Here is a 17,379-nt window from a genome sequence, read left to right as displayed (position 1 = left end):
AGTTTCACTAGTATTTTTTAAGTTTTCCTATTTATACATGTCATTGACTTAATAATGTCTGATGGGGTTTTTGCCAGAATGATGGTTTGAACTTATAATACTCTGGTTTATATTGAGTTTGAGTACCTTTATTCCTATATTTTAAAAAATTATTCATTTTTCATTCAACATTCAAAAAATATTGAGTGCCAGTCTAGAGTTAATCCTTATTCTATGTGCTTACAATGCATGAGTAAACAAAATACTCTTGAGTTTCTTTATGTATTTTGAGGTTATTTTGTGTATGTTTCCTCTATTCTTAATTGCTCATGTTTTCACATTTTTTTTTCTATTAGAGTGTTGCTGTCTTTAATATATTCTGGATAGTAAACCCTAAATTAATATGGACCAGCAGTTCCCATCATGGTTCTGTGGAAACGAATCTGACTAGCATCCATGAGGATTCGGGTTTCATCTGGTGGCCTTGCTCAGTGGGTTAAGGATCCGGCATTGCTTGAGCAGTGGTATAGGTCGCAGATGCAGCTTAGATCTGGTGTTGCTGTGTCTGTGGTGTAGACTGGCAGCTCCGATTGGACCCCTAGCCTGGGAACCTCCATGTGCCTCTGGTGTGGCCCTAGAAACAAAAAAAAGTTATATGGAGTGAGCATCTATCTTATAAAATTATTACTTGTCTTATTTTTTAAATGCATAGGATCATTTTATGATCAGAATTTAAAAAACAGAGTAGTTTTCTTTCTCTTTATCAGGAGTTCCCATCGAGGCTCAGCAATAACGAATCCCACTAGTATCCATGATGATGCGGATTTGATCCCTCACCTCACTCAGTGGGTTAGGGATCCGGCATTGCCGTGAGCTGTGGTGTAGGTCACAGATGCAGCTCGGATCTGACGTTGCTGTGGCTGTGGTGTAGACTGGCGGCTACGGGTCCAATTCGACCCCTACCTGGGAACCTCCATATGCTGCAGGTGTGGCCCTAAAAAAACAAAAACAAAAAAAAACCAACAACAAAAAAAAGGGCAAAGGGCTTGAATAGACATTTTTCCAAAAAAGACTTATAGGTGGCCCACAGATACATGAAAAGGTGTGTTCAGTATCACTAATCATTAGGGAAATGCACATCAAAACTGCCATGAAATGAGATACCACCTCAGGCCTGTTGGAATGGTTATTATGAAAAAGGCAAGAGATGATAAATGCTAATGAGGTTCTGCACTGTTGGTGGGATTGTAAATTGGTACAGCCACTAAGGAAAACAGTATGGAGGTTCCTCAAAAGCTTAAAAATAGAATTACAGTATGCTCCAGTATTTGAAGGAAACAAAAACACTGTTGCATAGGTATCTGTGCTCCTATATACTTATCGATGTTAAGAGTAAAGATTTTGTGTGTGTAGATAAATAGATAGGTATTATTCAGACATAAAAAGGAAAGAAATCCTGCCATTTGTGATAACATAGATAGACCCTGAGGGTCTAAGTGAAATAAAAAATGCTAGTGAAGTAAGAAAACCGTATGATCCCACTTACATGTGGAATCTTAAGACCAAAATGAAACCAAACATCACACACTCATAAAAAGAGATCAGATTTGTGCTTACCAGAGGGAGGGCATGGAAAGTAGGAGACTTGGGTGAAGGTGGTCAAAAGTTTCCCAGTTTTATAGGCTAAGTGCGTACTGGGGTTGTAGTGCACACAGTGATGGCTGTAATTAACACTCTTCTGTGACATGTTTGGAAGTTGTTAGGAGTCAATTCTAAGAGTTCTCATCACAAGGAAAAAACTTTGTCCTTTCCTTCCCTCTCTTTCCTTTTCCTTCTTCTGTCCATCCTTCCTTCTCCTCCCTCCCTTCCTTTCTCTCTTTCTCTTTTTCTGTTTTATCCATGTAAGATGATGGATGTTAACTGAACACGATGTGATAATATATGTAAATCCAGTTATTATGCTGTACACCTTGAACTGTATGTGCTCTGTGTCAGTTGTATCTCAATAAAACTGGGAGAGAAACTTTGTCTAACTATGAGAAAGTTTTGCTTATTTTTTTAAAGATTTTTTTTAAAGAAGTATTTTATTTTATTTTATTTTATTTATTTATTTTTTGTCTTTTTGCTATTTCTTGGGCCGCTCCCTCAGCATATGGAGTTTCCCAGGCTAGGGGTCCAATCAGAGCTGTAGCCACCAGCCTACGCCAGAGCCACAGCAACATGGGATCCGAGCTGCGTCTGCAACCTACACCACAGCTCACGGCAACGCTGGATCGTTAACCCACTGAGCAAGGGCAGGGACCGAACCCGCAACCTCATGGTTCCTAGTCGGATTTGTTAACCACTGCGCCATGACGGGAACTCCTGAAGATTTTTTAAGGAGCAGTTTTAGGTTCACAGCCAACTCGAGTGGAAGGTGCAGAGATTTCCCATATACTTCCCACACCACACATGTATAGCCTTCACTGGTATCAGCATCTCCCACCAGAGTGGTACATTTGCTGTAGTTGGTAACCCTACATTGATATATCATAATCACTTAGAGTCTGTGGTTTACATTGTGGTTCATTCTTTGTGTGGTATAGTCTCTGGGTTTCCACAAATGTATATGGCCTGTATCCATCATCGTAGTATATACAGAGTATTTTCACTCCCATAAAAATCTTTTGTTCCACTTGGTCATCCTTCAGCTCCTCCGCCTTACCTTACCCATGGCACCTACTGATTTTTTTACTGTCTCCATAGTTTTGGCCTGTCCAGAATGTCATCTAGTTGAAATCATACAGTATGCAGACTTTTCAGGTTGGTTTCTCTCACTTAGTAGTAGTCATTTAAGGTTCCTCCTTGTCTTTTCATGGCTTAATAGCTCCTTTTTTTTTTTTTTTTTTGGTGCCAAATAGTATTCCATTGTCTAGATGCACTGCAGTTTGTTTATCCACTGACAAAAACCATCTTGGTTGTTTCCAAGTTTTGGCAGTTGTGGTAAAGCTGTTGTGAATATCTGCATGCAGGTTTAGTGTGGACAGAAGTTTTTAACTTCTGCAGGTAAGTTTCAAGGAGTGCAATTGCTGGATGGTGTAGTAATAGTATGTTTCATTTCATAACCAACTACCAAACTGTACTATTTTGTAGTCTTACCAGTACAGTAGTGAGTGAGAGTTCCTGTTGCTCCACATCCTCACCAGCATTTGGTGCTGTCAGTATTCTGGATTATGGCTATTTTAATAGGTGTGTGTTAGTGTCTGATTATTTTCATTTGCATTTCCCTGGTGACATGTGATGTGGATAATTTTTTCATATGTTTATTTGCCATGTCTATATCATCTCTGGTGAGGTGTCTGTTAAGGTCTTTGACCCATTTTTTTTAATCAGGTTGTTTTCTCATTGAGTTTTAAGAGTTCTTTGTATATTTTGGATAAAGTCCTTTATCAGTTGTAGGGTTTTTGGGCAAATGTTTTCTCCCAATCTTGGGCTTGTTCTTTGATTTTCTCGGCAGAACAAAAGTGTTTAATTTTGGCGTTCCCGTCGTGGTTCAGTGGTTAAGGAATCTACTAGCATCCCTGAGGACATAGGTTCGATGCCTGGCCTTGCTCAGTGGGTTAAGGATCTGGCGTTGCTGTGAGCTGTGGTGTAGGTTGCAGAGGCGGCTCGGATCTGGCATTGCTGTGGCTGTGGTGTAGGCCAGTGGCTACAGCTCTGATTGAACCCCTAGCCTGGGGAACCTCCATATGCTGCAGGAGTGGACTTAAAAAGACAAAAAAAAGAAAAAAAAAGTCTTCAATTTTAATGAATTCCAGCTTATCAATTCTTTTTTTCATGGGTTATGCCTTTGGCGTTTTATCTGAAAAGTCATCACCATACCTAAGGGTCATCTAGACTTTGTCCTATGTCTGAGTTTTGTAGTTTTACGTTTTATATTTAAGTGTGTGATCCATTTGAATTAATTCTTATGAGGGATATAAGTTCTATGTCTAGATTCTTTTTTTTTGGCATGTGAATGTCCAATTGTTTCAGCACCATTTTTTGAGAATACTGTCTTTTGCTTCATTATGTTGTCTTTGCTCCATTGTCAAAAGCATTTAGCTGTTTATGTGGGTCTATTCTGGGCTCTGTATTCTTTTCCACTGATTAGATGTCCTTTTGCCAATACCACACTGACCTGATCACTGTAGCTTTCTTAAGTCTTGAAGATGGGTAGTGTCTCTCCTCACATTTGTTCTTCCTAAACATTGTGGTAGCTGTTCTTGATCTTTTGCCTCTCTATTTAAACTTTTAGAGTCAATTTCTCAACATCCACAAAATAACTTGCTAAGATTTTGATTGTGATTGTATTGAATCATAGATAATGTTGGGAAGAGCTGACATCTGGAAAGTACTGAGTCCCTGTCAGTGAACATGAAATACCTCTCCATTTATTTAGGCTTTTTTTTAAAATTTTATTCATCAAGAGTTTTATCGTTTCTGTCATATAGATTTTGTATATATGTTGTTAACTTGATAGCTAGGTATTTCGTTTTGGGGGTACTAATGCAAGTATGTGTTGTTGTGTTTTTAATTTCACATTCAACTTCCTCAATATTGGTATATAGAGAAGCTTTTAAATTTTGTATTGATCTTATATCCTACAGCCTTTCTTTTTTTTTTTTTTTTTTTTGAGTGACTTTATTTTATTTTATTTTCCCACTGTACAGCAAGGGGATCAAGTTATCCTTACATGTATACATTACATTTTTTTCCCCCCACCCTTTGTTCTGTTGCAACATGAGTATCTAGACATAGTTCTCAATGCTACTCAGCAGGATCTCCTTGTAAATCTATTCTAAGTTGTGTCTGATAAGCCCAAGCTCCCGATCCCTCCCACTCCCTCCCTCTCCCATCAGGCAGCCACAAGTCTTTTCTCCAAGTCCATGATTTTCTTTTCTGTGGAGATATTCATTTGTGCTGGATATTAGATTCCAGTTATAAGTGATATCATATGGTATTTGTCTTTGTCTTTCTGGCTCATTTTACTCAGTATGAGATTCTCTAGTTCCATCCATGTTACTGCAAATGGCATTATGTCATTCTTTTTGATGGTTGAGTAGTATTCCATTGTGCATATATACCACATCTTCCGAATCCAATCATCTGTCAATGGACATTTGGGTTGTTTCCATGTCCTGGCTATTGTGAATAGTGCTGCAGTGAACATGCGGGTGCATGTCCTGCAGCCTTTCTATTCTTGCTTATCAGTTCGAGGAGAGTATGTTTTGGCCACACCCATGGAAAGCAGAAGTTTCTGGGCCAGGGATCGAACCTGTGCCACAGCAGTGACAACACCAGATCCTTAACCTGCTGGGCCACCAGGGAACTCCCCAAGAGAGTTTTGCCTGTTTGTTTTTGAGTGATTCTTTTGGATTTTCTACTGAGATGATCATGTCATCTGAAAACAAAGATGATTTTCTTTTTTTCTTCACAATCTAATCTCTCTTATTTCCTTTTATTGTGTATTGAATTTGCTATAACATCTAGTACAGTGTTGAAAAGGAGTGATGAGAGGGGTTAGTTGGAAAGCTTCCATTTCTCATTGTTATATATAATGTTAGCTATAGGTTTATGTAAATATTCTTTATTAAGGAAGTTCCCATTTTCCTAGTTTGCTGAGTGGTTTTATCATGAATAGGAATTGGATTTTATCAAATGCTTTTTCTGCGTCTGTTGATATGATCATATGATTTTTTAAAAACTTACTGATATAAGGGAGTACATTAACTGATATTCTTTTTTTTTTTTTTTTTAAGAGTCGTACTTGCAGCATATGGAGGTTTCCAGGCTAGGGGTCTAAATGGAGCTGTTGCTGCCGGCCTGCACCAGAGCCACAGCAATGGCAGATATGAGGTGCGTCTGTGACCTACACCACAGCTCACAGCAAGGCGGGATCCTTAACCGACTGAGCAAGGCCAGGGATTGAACCTGCAACCTCATGGTTCCTAGTTGGATTCATTTCCACTGCACCGTGATGGGAACTCCCATTAACTGATTTTTTAATGTTGAGCCAACCTTGGCATGGCTGCGACACATTTTCATGGTGTATAATTCTTCTTATGCATTGTTGGATTCAGTTTGGTAATTTTTTGCATCTGTGTTCATGAGAGATATTGGTCTGTAGGGTTTTTTTTTTTTTTTTAATGGAAGTTCCCAGGTTAGGGGTTGAATTGGAGCTGCTGCAGCTTATAGCCTACACCACAGCCACAGCAGTGCCAGATCTAAGCCACACCTTCAGCCTGTGCCACAGCTTGCGGCAACATGGGTTCCTTAACCTGCTGAGTGAGGCCAGGGATCAAACCCATATCCTCATGAATACTAGTCAGGCATGTTTTGTTTTGTTTTGTTTTTTAGCTTTTTAGGACCACACCTGAGGCATGTGGAGGTTCCCAGACTAGGGGTCAGTCTAATCGGAGCTGTAGCTGCCAGCCTACGCCAGAGCCACAGCAGTGCCAGATCCGAGATGCTTCTGTGACCTACACCATAGCTCACGGCAACTCCAGATCCTTAACCCACCCAGCAAGGCCAAGGATCAAACCTGCAACCTCACGGTTCCTAGTCAGATTAATTTCTGCTGCGCTACAATGGGAACTCCCTAGTTGGGCTCTTAACCCATTGAGCCACAATGGGAACTACTGTAGTTTTCTTACACTGTCTTTGTTTGGTTTTGATATTAGGATAATATTGGCTTTGAAAAATAAGTTAGGAAGTATTCCCTCTACTTCAGTCTTCTGCAAGAGATTGTAGAGAATTGATACAGTTTGTTTAAATGTTTGATAAAATTCACCATTGAATCCATCTGGTTCTGGTAGTGTCTGTTTTGGAAAATAATTAATAATTCAATTTCTTTATTAGATAGTAGGCCTGTTTAGGTTGTCTGTTTCTTCTTGGTTTGTTGTTGCTGTTGTTTGTTTGTTTTGGCAACTTGTATCTTTCAAGGACTCAATTTATTTCTTATGAATTATCAGATATGGACGTAGTTGTTGATAGTATGCCTTTATTATCCATTACCAGCCCATGGGATTTGTAGTAATACTCTCTTATTTCTTATAGAAGTAATTTCTTGTTCACCTTTTTTTTTGAGCATAGTCTTATTGGTTTTATCAGTCTTATCAAAAAACCAGCTTTTGGGTTCTTTTTTTTTTTTTTTTTGTCTTATTGAGGCCACATCTGAGGCATATGGAGTTTCCGAGGCTAGAGGTCTAATTGGAGCTGTTGCCACCTGCCTACACCACAGCCACAGCAACACCAGATCCGAGCCACGTCTCCGACCTATACCACAGCTCCCAGCAACGCCGGATCCTTAACCCACGGAGTGAGACCAGAGAGCAAACCCGCAAACTCATGGTTCCTAGTCAGATTCGTTTCCGCTGTGCCATGACAGGAACTCTGATTTTTTTTTTTTTTGGTTGATTTCCTATTTAATTTCATTGATTTCTGCTCTGATTTTTATTATTTCTTTCTTCTGCTTACTCCAGATTTAAATTGCTTTTTATAGTTTCCTAAGATAGACGCTTAGATGATTTATTACAGGTCTTTTCTAATATATGCATTAAATGCTATAAATTTCCCTTTAAGTGCTGCTTTCACTACATCTCACAAATTTGACAAGTTGTGGTTTTTTGTTTTTTTTCTTTTTTGGCCAACTCTTGTGTGGAGTTCCTGGGACAGGGGTCAGATCCGAGCTGCTGCAATGCCAGATCTTTAACCCACTGTGCAGGTGCAGGGAATCAAACCTGTGTCGCAGTGCTCCCAAGACACCATTGATCCTGCTCTGCCACAGTAGGTGGGAACTCGTGGCAAGTTGTGTTTTATAGAATGGTTGTTATCTTGAGATTTCTTCATTGACCCAGTTGTTGTTTTGAAGTGCATTGTTTAATCTCCATGTATTTGGGGATTTTCCAGTTAATCTTTCTGCTATTGACTTCTGGTTTAATTCTGTTATGGTGTGTTATAGTCCAGAATAGATACTTTGTGATTTCTGTCACATAAATTTGTTAAAGTGTATTTCATGGCCCAGAATGTGGTCTTTGTGAGTGTTTTATGTGAGTTTGAGAAAAATGTTTTCTTTTGTTGGGTGAAGTAGTCAATAGATGTTGATTGTCTCCAGCTGACTGATAGTTTTATTACGTTCAGTTATGTCCTTATTGATTTTTCTGCCTGTGAGATCATTCTATTTCTTTTTTTTTTCTTTTTCTTTCTTTTTTTGTCTTTTTGTCTTTTTAGGGCTGCACCCGTGGCACATGGAGGTTCGCAGGCTAGGGGTCGAATCAGAGCTACGGCTGCTGGCCTATTCAACAGCCACAGCAACACCATCCAAGCCGTATCTGTGGCCAACAGCACAGCTCACGGCAACACTGGATCCTTAACCCACTGAGCGAGGCCAGGGATCAAACCCGCAACCTCGTTGTTCCTAGTCGGATTCATTTCCACTGTGCCATGACGGGATCTCTAAGATCAGTCTAATTCTGATACAGGAGTTTACAGTCTTCAACTATGATAGTGAATTCATTTACTTTTTTTTTTTCCCCTCAAATAATTTGACATTTCTGTTAGGTACATAGGTTTTTAAGGACTGTTAATGTCTTTTTGAAGAACTGACCCCTTTAATACTATGTCAGTGCCCTTGTTTATCCCTAATAACATTGCTTGCTTTGACATCTGCTTTGCCTAAAATTTATATAGGAACTTCTGCTTTCTTTCTTTTTTTGTTCTTGTTTTTGCTTTTTCGGGCCGCACCTGAGGCACATGGAGGGTCCCGGATTAGGGGTCTAATCAGAGCTACAGCTGCAGGCTGATGCCACAGCCACAGCCAACACCAGATCCAAGCCACGTGTGCAGCCTACCCTGTAGCTCATGACAATGCTGGATCTTTTACCCACTGAATGAGGCCAGGGGTTGAACCCACATCATCATGAATCCTAGTTGGATTTGTTTCCGCTGCACCACGAAACAGACTGCGCCAGAACGCTTCTTCTGCTTTCTTTTGATCATTGTTGGCATGGCTTATCTTTCTCTATCCCTGTATGTGTGTGTGTGTGTGTATGTGTATGTGTGATCTGTATGTGTCTTTTTTTAAAATTTAAAAATTAAATCTTTTTTTTTTGCTTTTTAAGGCTGTACTTACCGCATATGAAAGTTCTCAGGGTAGAGGTTAAATTGGAGCTACAGCTGCTGGGCTATACCACAGCCACAGCAATGCCAGATCCAAGCCGCATCTGCAGCCTACAGTATAGCTCACAACAATGCTGGATCATTAACCCACTGAGTCAGACCAGGGATTGAACCTGCATCCTTGTGGATACTGATTGGGTGGCTCCCTGAGCCCCAAAGGAAACTCCATATATGTGTCTTTTTAATAGGTTTCTTGTATACATTATGTAGTTGGGGTTCATTGTTTGATCCATTCTGACAATTTTTGTGTCTTATTTGGTGCATTTAGAACATTGACCTTCAGTTGGGTTTTTTGTTTTGTTTTTTTTAATTATTTTTGAATCTGTAAAGTGACTGTAAAGAGTTTGTTTTTACATGCTCATCGTTCAGAGGAATGTGACTATCACAGGTCTATGGACTTCTGCCCAGGAACCCCACCAGCGCTTCATAGCAGCTTTGTGTTTCTGTCATCCAGTCCTGACACTGCCGGTGCTATTGGTACCCAGCAGGGGTTGATTTTGATTATTAATATAGTTGGATTTAACTGTGATTATTGAGACACTTGGTCTACTAGTTCTTTTTCCTTTGTTCTCAGTTCCTTTTTCTGTCTTCCACTCTTTCTGCCTTTTGTATGTTTGAGCATTGATTCCATTTTTTTCTTCTTTGCATTTCAGTTATACTTAATTTAAAAAAAATTTTTAATGGTTCCCTCAATATTTGCCATATATATTTACAACTTAACTCAAGTTCACTTTCACATAGCATGCAACTTCACAGACAGTATGAGAACCTAACAACAAATTAATTCCTCCCTACTGTCCCTTATATCTTTGGTTTTCGTTTCACTTTTGCTTAAGTGTAAGCAGTGTATGTATACACACACAAAAAATGTGTACAAATATACATAATCAAATACTTTGCTGCTATTATTTTAAACAAACTGACCTGTTAGAATAAGAAAAATAAAAGGTTTTATTTTACTTATTTCTTCTCTAATACTCTTTATATACGTTCAGGTTTCTGACCTAAATCATTTTCCTTCTCTCTTAAAAAACTTTTAACATTTGCACAACAGGTCTTGCAAAACAGCAACAAATTCTCAATATTTGTCTAAGAAAATTTTATTTTTCCTTCACTTCTGAAAAACCATTTCACAGAGACAGAATTCCAGAAATTTTTTTCTTTTCTCTTTTTCTCAACACTTTAAATATTTCTCTGCACTCTCTGGATTGCATGATTTCTGAGAAGTCAGTTATAATTCTTACCTATATTCCTCTATAGGTAATATCTCACCCCCTGACCCCCTGACTTCTTTCAGCATTTTTTTCCCCCTGTAGTTTGAAAATGATATGCCTAGAGTAGTTTTTTTAGGTTTATTCTGCTGGTGGTCTCCAAGCTTCCTGGACCTGTGGTTTGGTGTCTGAATTTGGGGAGATTCTCAGTCTGTGTTCTTTTTTACTACATGTGTGTCACACTTTCTGTACTTCTCCCGTGATCCTTGGATGTTCTTCGTTCTTTCTGCTGTTCAGGTCCTGGAGTATTCTGTTGATCTATGCTCAAGTTCAGAGATTGTTTCCTCAGCTATGTCCAGGCTACTGGCTATGTCCAGGCTACTGATAAGCTCATCAGAAGCATTCTTCATTTCTGTTGCTGTTTTTTACCTCTGGCATGTACTTTTAGTTGTTAGGCTTTCCATCCCTCTGCTTACATTGCCCATCTGGTCTTACATACTGCTTTATCCACTGGGGCCCTGAGCAGGGTAATCATAATTGTTTAAATTCTGAGCCTGATAATCCCAGCTTCCATGCCATCTCTGGTTTTGTCTCATCAGATTGTGTTTTTTGCTTTTGAGTATGTCTTATGATTTTTCTCTTGATAGCTGGACATGAGATACAAAAAGAACTGATATAAATGGGCTTTTAGTAACGTGGTGCTATGTGTGGGGTGAGAAGCATTCTACATTCCTGCGATTAGGTCTGTCTTCTGTTCCAAAGCCTCGGTCTTTGAACTATGAATTTCACAAGTGTTTCTCAGTGTTTTTCTCTCCTTTTAGGTGGGACAGGATGTCTAGAATGGGCTGGTGTTTGGTATTTCCCTTTTCCCACTTGGAAGGCTACATTTGGGTCAGTTAGGGTTCGATAAAACTCCAGTAGTTTGGGCTCTGGGTAACTCTTGTTAAGAGTAGAGTGGTCTGCTGTGCTTCAGAGTGGTTCCTGTTTCCTCTTCCTGATGGAAGCAGGAGGGGATTTTCCTCCAGTGTTTATTCTGAGAACCTGATCAAGCTCTTGGAGGTGAATCTCAAAAGAGCGGGACCTCTTCCTATGACTGGGTCCCCCTGGAGTTTTTAAACCTCAGACTTGCAATCATTGAACCTCTGGCAGTTTGTCCATTTACGGTTTAGATTTTCCTAGTACAAAGAAATTCCATATGCCCTTCACTTATTTCCCCAAATACTGACATTTACACAACGTTTTCTTTCTTTCTTTCTTTCTTTCTTCTTGGTTCTTTCTTTCTTTCTTTCTTTCTTTTCTTTTTCTTTCTTCTTTTCTTTCTTCTTTCTCTTTCTTTTCTTCTTTCTTTCTTTTTTCTTTCTTTCTTCTTTCTTTCTTCTTCGTCTTTCTTTCTTTTTTCTTTCTTTCTTCTCTCTCTCTCTCTCTCTCTCCTCTCTCTCTCTCTCTCTCTCTCTCTCTCCTCCTCTCTCTCTTCTCTCTTTCTTCTTCTCTTCTCTTCTCTTCTCTCTCTCTCTTCTCTTCTCTTCTCTTCTCTTCTCTTCTCTTCTCTTCTCTTCTGTTTAGGGCCGTACCCATGGCATATGGAGGTTCCCAGGCTAGGGGTCTAATTGGAACTGTTGCTGCCGGCCTAAGCCACAGCCACAGCAATGCATGATCGGAGCCGCATCTGCAGCCTGCACCACAGCTCACGGCAACACTGGATCCTTAACCCACTGAGCAAGGCCAGGGATCGAACCTGAAACCTCATGGTTCCTAGTTGGATTCGTTTCTGCTACGCCACGACAGGAACCTACACAACTGTTTTATCATATTCTCTAACTGTATATGTTTATATTAATATACTTTTTTTTCCCCTGAACTATTTGAAAGTAAATTTCAGGCATACTTCTTATTTACCCTAAACACCTCATCGTCTTACCTCTTTTTTTTATCTTTTTTTCTCTTTTTGCCATTTCTTGGGCTTCTCCTATGGCATATGGAGGTTCCCAGGTTAGGGGTCGAATCGGAGCTGTAGCCACTGGCCTACACCACAGTCACAGCTATGTGGGATCGAGCAATGTCTGCAGCCTACACCACAGCTCACAGCAATGCCAGATCCTTAACCGCTGAGCAAGGCCAGGGATTGAACCCACAACCTCATGGTTCCTAGTCGGATTCCTTAACCACTGAGCCATGATGGGAACTCCTTACTCTTCTTTTTTTTAGGAACTGTACATTCTCTTAAATTACTACAGTGCAGTTTCAAAATCAGAAAATTGACATTGATATAATACTATTATCTACAGACTTTATTTTAGTTCTTACAAGTTGACCTGAAATGGTCTTTATAAAAAAAGGAAGAGAAGGAGTTCCTGTTGTGGCACAGCGGAAACGAATCTGACTAGGAACCATGAGGTTGCGGGTTCGATCCCTGACTTTGCTCAGTGGGTTAAGGATCCCGAGTTGCCGTGAGCTGTGGTGTAGGTGTGGCAGACGGGGCTCGGATCCCTCGTTGCTGTGGCTCTGGCGTAGGCCAGTGGCTACAGCTCCGATTCGACCCCTAGCCTGGGAACCTCCATATGCTGCTGGAGCGGCTCAAGAAAAGGCAAAAGGAAAAAAAAAAAAAAAGGAAGAGAGTCACTTACTGCATTTAATAGTCATGTCTCCTTTGTCTTCTTTAATCTGGAATAGTTTCCCAGCCTCTCTTTGTCTTTCTTTACCTTGACATAATTAAAGCGTATTGGACAGTTATTTTGCAGTTTGAATTTATCTGATGTTTCCTCATGATTTTTAGGTTATGCATTTTTTTATAAAAAATGTCGTAGCAGTGATATTTTATCCTATTACTGGTGAAATTAACTTTGATTACTTAGTTAAGATGGTGTTTGCCAGGTTTCTCTACTGAACAGTGCTATTTTTCTCTTTGTAATTAATAGATATTTTGTGAGGATCTGGTTGAAGACAGTGTAAATAACATTTCTCATCAGATTTTTACCCATTAGTTTAACTTCTTCCTATTTGTTTTATTTTAGCATTCTTTGATGATGCATACCTGAAGCAGCTATTACAATCATTGTTCCCAAGTGAAGATTTCTAATTAAGGAATTTTTAATTATGTTTGATTTACAGTGTTCTGTCAATTTCTGCTGTACAGCAACATGACCCAGTCATATACATATATATATATGTATTCTTTTTCTCACATTATCCTTCATCATGTTCCATCACAAGTGACTAGATACAGTTCCCTGTGCTACACAGCAGGATCTCATTGCTTATCCACTCCACATGCAATAGTTTGCATGTATTAACCCCAAACTCCCGGTCCATTGCACTCCCTCCCCATTGTCAACCACAAGTTTGTTCTCCAAGTCCATGAGTTTGTCTCTTAGAAGTGATACCATATGGTATTTGTCTTTCTCTTTCTGACTTAGTTCAGTTAGTATGAGTGTCTCTAGATCCATCCATGTCACTGCAAATGGCATTATCTTGTTCTTTTACCCTTCCTTAATCGCATTCCACCAAATACGTGTTCTCAAAAAAAAAAATTATCTCTTCTTTCCTTCAGATACATAGTTCCTCCATTTTTTGAGGCCTTTTAGGGTTCTATACATGAGTAAGATTGCATCTTGTTTGCTTTCCTCAGCCCTGGTAGTCGTTTTCTCCACTTACTGTGCTGTACCAGCTAGGATCTTCACTGCATAGGACTGTTTACAGCTTATTGCAGGGGCAAAGTTATGTTTTTCTGGAGGTTTTTGTACTTACTCTTTTCCTTCTGGTCCTTCTTTACCTAGTTTATTTTGTCAATTACATTCATGATTTTCAAATTGTTAACTCTTGCTTTTGGAATAAACTCTACTTGATTGTTATATATTATTTATGTATATCACTGAATTTGATTTACTGATATCTTATTTGAGTTTTATATCATCCTCATGAGAGAGTGCTTAGTAACTTTCATCCCTTGAATGTCATTGTTAGGTTTGGAATAAGATATTCTGACTTCATAAAATGAATTACAGGAGTTCTCTTGTAGCACAGCCTGTTAATAAGGGTCTAGCATTGTCACTGTAGCCACTTGGATTGCTCTGTGGCGTGGGTTTGATCCCTGACCTGAGAACTTCCACATGCCGCAGGCACAGTCAAATGAAAAAAACTGCACAGTGTTCCATTTTAAAATATTCTGGGGGAATTGAAGTTCCCATCGTGGCTCAGTGGTTAACAAATCCGACTAGGAACCATGAGGTTACGGGTTCAATCCCTGGCCTCGCTCAGTGGGTTGGGCATCCGGCGTTGCCGTGGGCTGTGGTGTAGGTCGCAGACGTGGCTCAGATCCCGAGTTGCTGTGGCTCTGGTGTAGGCTGGAGCTATAGCTCCGATTAGAGCCCTAGCCTGGGAACTTCCATGTGCCGAGGGAGCGGCCCTGGAAAAGGCAAAACAAAAAATAAAATAAAAATTTTCTGGGGGAATTCCTGTCATGGCTCAGTGGTGATGAACCCGACTAGTATCCATGAGGACGCCGGTTCGATCCCTGGCCTCACTCAGTGGGTTAAGGATCCGGCGTTGCCTCGAGCTGTGCCGTAGGTGGCAGACATGGCTCAGATCCTGTGTTGCTGTGGCTGTGGCTTAGGCTTCAGCTGCCACTCTGATTTGACCTCTAGCCTGGGAACTTTCATACCCTGTGTGGTGCCCTAAAAAAAAAGATAAAATTTTCTGGGAAAAGTTAGGTAAATTTTTTGCTATTTTTTTAAAAGTTTGACAGAAATAGGAGAGGACTTCTAGGTCTGAGTTTTTCTTTACAGAAAGGTTTGTAATAACAGATTCAGTTTCTTTTATTGATACAGCATAGTTCAAAAAATTTTTTTTCCTTGTGTCAATGTGGTAATAGTTATGTCCTCATAGGCATTTAAGGTTACTTTTTCTAGTCAGCTAAATCCGTCCTTACCAATCCATCAAATAGTCATCTTTCGTCAGTTTAGTTACGTCTCCCACCTGCTGTTATCTGCTTTCTGGGTTCTCTTTGTTCTTAAGGGTTTCTGCTTTCCCCTCCCCCTTCCATTACTATCATTTTAGGGGAGGGGTATGAAGAAAAATGGATATATTTAATTTACACTGCTTAACTTGGGTCTCTCCTTAATGTTTGTATTTCCTTTCAATTTTGTAAGTACAGCTTAGCGGACAGAATTTTCACTCTCATTATTATGATGTCAAGCATAACAGGATATTAAAATGTAATGATACTCTCAGGAATTTTTGAGGGTTTAAAGTTTTTATCCTTAGTGCAGGTTGCCCTAAAATTTGTCTTTAGAATTTGCTTGCCTTTTTTTTTTTTTTTTTTTTTAATGGCTGCAACTGCCACACATGCAGGAGTTCCCTAGGGGTCCAGTCAGAGCTTCAGCTGCCAAGCTGTTCCACAGCCACAGCAACGTAGGACCTGAGCCGCATCTGCGACCTGCACCACACTTCACTGCAACACCGGATCCATGACCCACTGAGTGAGGCCAGGGACCAAAGGAAGACTCACATCCTCATGGATCCTAGTCGAGTTGGTTACTAACTAGAATTTGCTTGCTTTTTGTAGCTTATTTTTTCTCATTGGCAGTTATCACTTTCATGAGGTTATTTTTCTTTCACTTATTAATTTATAGGTTCTAATCGCTGTTCAGTTAGGAAATCATATGATTAGACTTGTTAGAATTGTGTGTACGGAACTCTGCTTCATTTAGGGCATACACAATATAAACTCCATAGACTTTCCACGGCCTGGTGGCCTTTTTGGTACTCTCGGTGATGGCTACTAGTTGCTGAATTAGAAGTCTTTATAGACTAGTAATCATAATTGTTTATTATCTTTTCTGTCTTTTTTTTTTTTGTCTTTTTTCTCTAGGGCCGCACCTGTGGCATATGGAGATTCCCAGGCTAGGGTCTAATTGGAGCTGTAGCCACCAGCCTACACCAAAGCCACAGCAATACCAGATCCGAGATGCATCTGCAACCTACATCACAGCTCACGGCAACGCCGGATCCTTAACCCACAGAACAAGGCTAGGGATTGAACCCGCAACCTCATGGTTCCTAGTCAGATTCGTTAACCACTGAGCCACGACAGGAACGCCAACCTTTTCTGTCTTGGTAGCATAACTTGACCCTGTTGTTTTTTAAAATGCAGACTCATTTTACATTTGATTTTTGAAAAAATTGGGGGGGGGGATAATTTTAGATTTATAAAGAAGTTTCAAAGATGTTATAGCTTTTGTATATCATTTATCTATCTTCCTCTAATGCTGCCACCTTATGTAATCATAGTATATTTTAAAAAAAAAAACTGGGGAATTTATGGGGGCATAATTCCATTACCTAAACTACAACTTTACTTGGATTTCGCTAGTTATTTCACTAATATCCTTTTTATGTTATAGGGCCCAGTCCAGGTACCACATTTCATTTGCTTGTCAGGTCTCCTTAGTCCTTCTGATCATGACAGTTTCTTAATCTTTGTTTTTTATAACCTTGGCGGTTTTAAAATGTCCTGGTTAGGAATTTTGTAAAATGTTCCTCAATTTGGGTTTATCTGATTGTTTGTCATGACTAAACTGGCGTTATGAGTTTTGGGGAAGAAAGCACAGAGCTGAAGTGGCATTTTCATCACATCATATTAAGTGTGCTGTGAATAAGACGTAACTTTTGACATTAACTTCAATTGCTTGGCTGAGGTAGTGATTGTCAGCTTTCTCACTGTCAATTTATTTTTTTGCTTTTTCCATAGTCAACTCTTGGGAGGTGAGTTATGAAGCCCAGAGTATTACTGAAGGAAATTAAGTTCCACTCTTAGAGCAGAGAGTTTGTACATGTATCATTTGGAATTCTATAAGGAAGATGTGTCCTTTTGCACCATTTATTTATTTATTCAGTTATTTATGCCAGTGTGGATTAATGAATATTTATTTTATTTCAGGGATTATAACTCAAAACTATTATCTTTCTGTTTTTTGGGTTTTTTTTGCTTTTTCTT

At 39.5% G+C, this 17,379-nt stretch overlaps 1 protein-coding gene across 6 annotated transcripts in view; it reads left to right on the top strand.

Annotated features, from left to right (window-relative positions):
• SENP6 (SUMO specific peptidase 6) overlaps window positions 1–17,379 on the top strand; it is a 137,996-nt gene that overhangs the window by 11,649 nt on the left and 108,968 nt on the right. The window lies entirely within an intron of this gene.

This window comes from Phacochoerus africanus, chromosome 2, assembly GCF_016906955.1.
Source record: "Phacochoerus africanus isolate WHEZ1 chromosome 2, ROS_Pafr_v1, whole genome shotgun sequence".
NCBI classification, from domain to species: Eukaryota; Metazoa; Chordata; class Mammalia; order Artiodactyla; family Suidae; genus Phacochoerus; species Phacochoerus africanus.
Note: the sequence above shows the minus strand (reverse complement) of the source record. Positions and strands in the feature narration are given on the sequence as shown.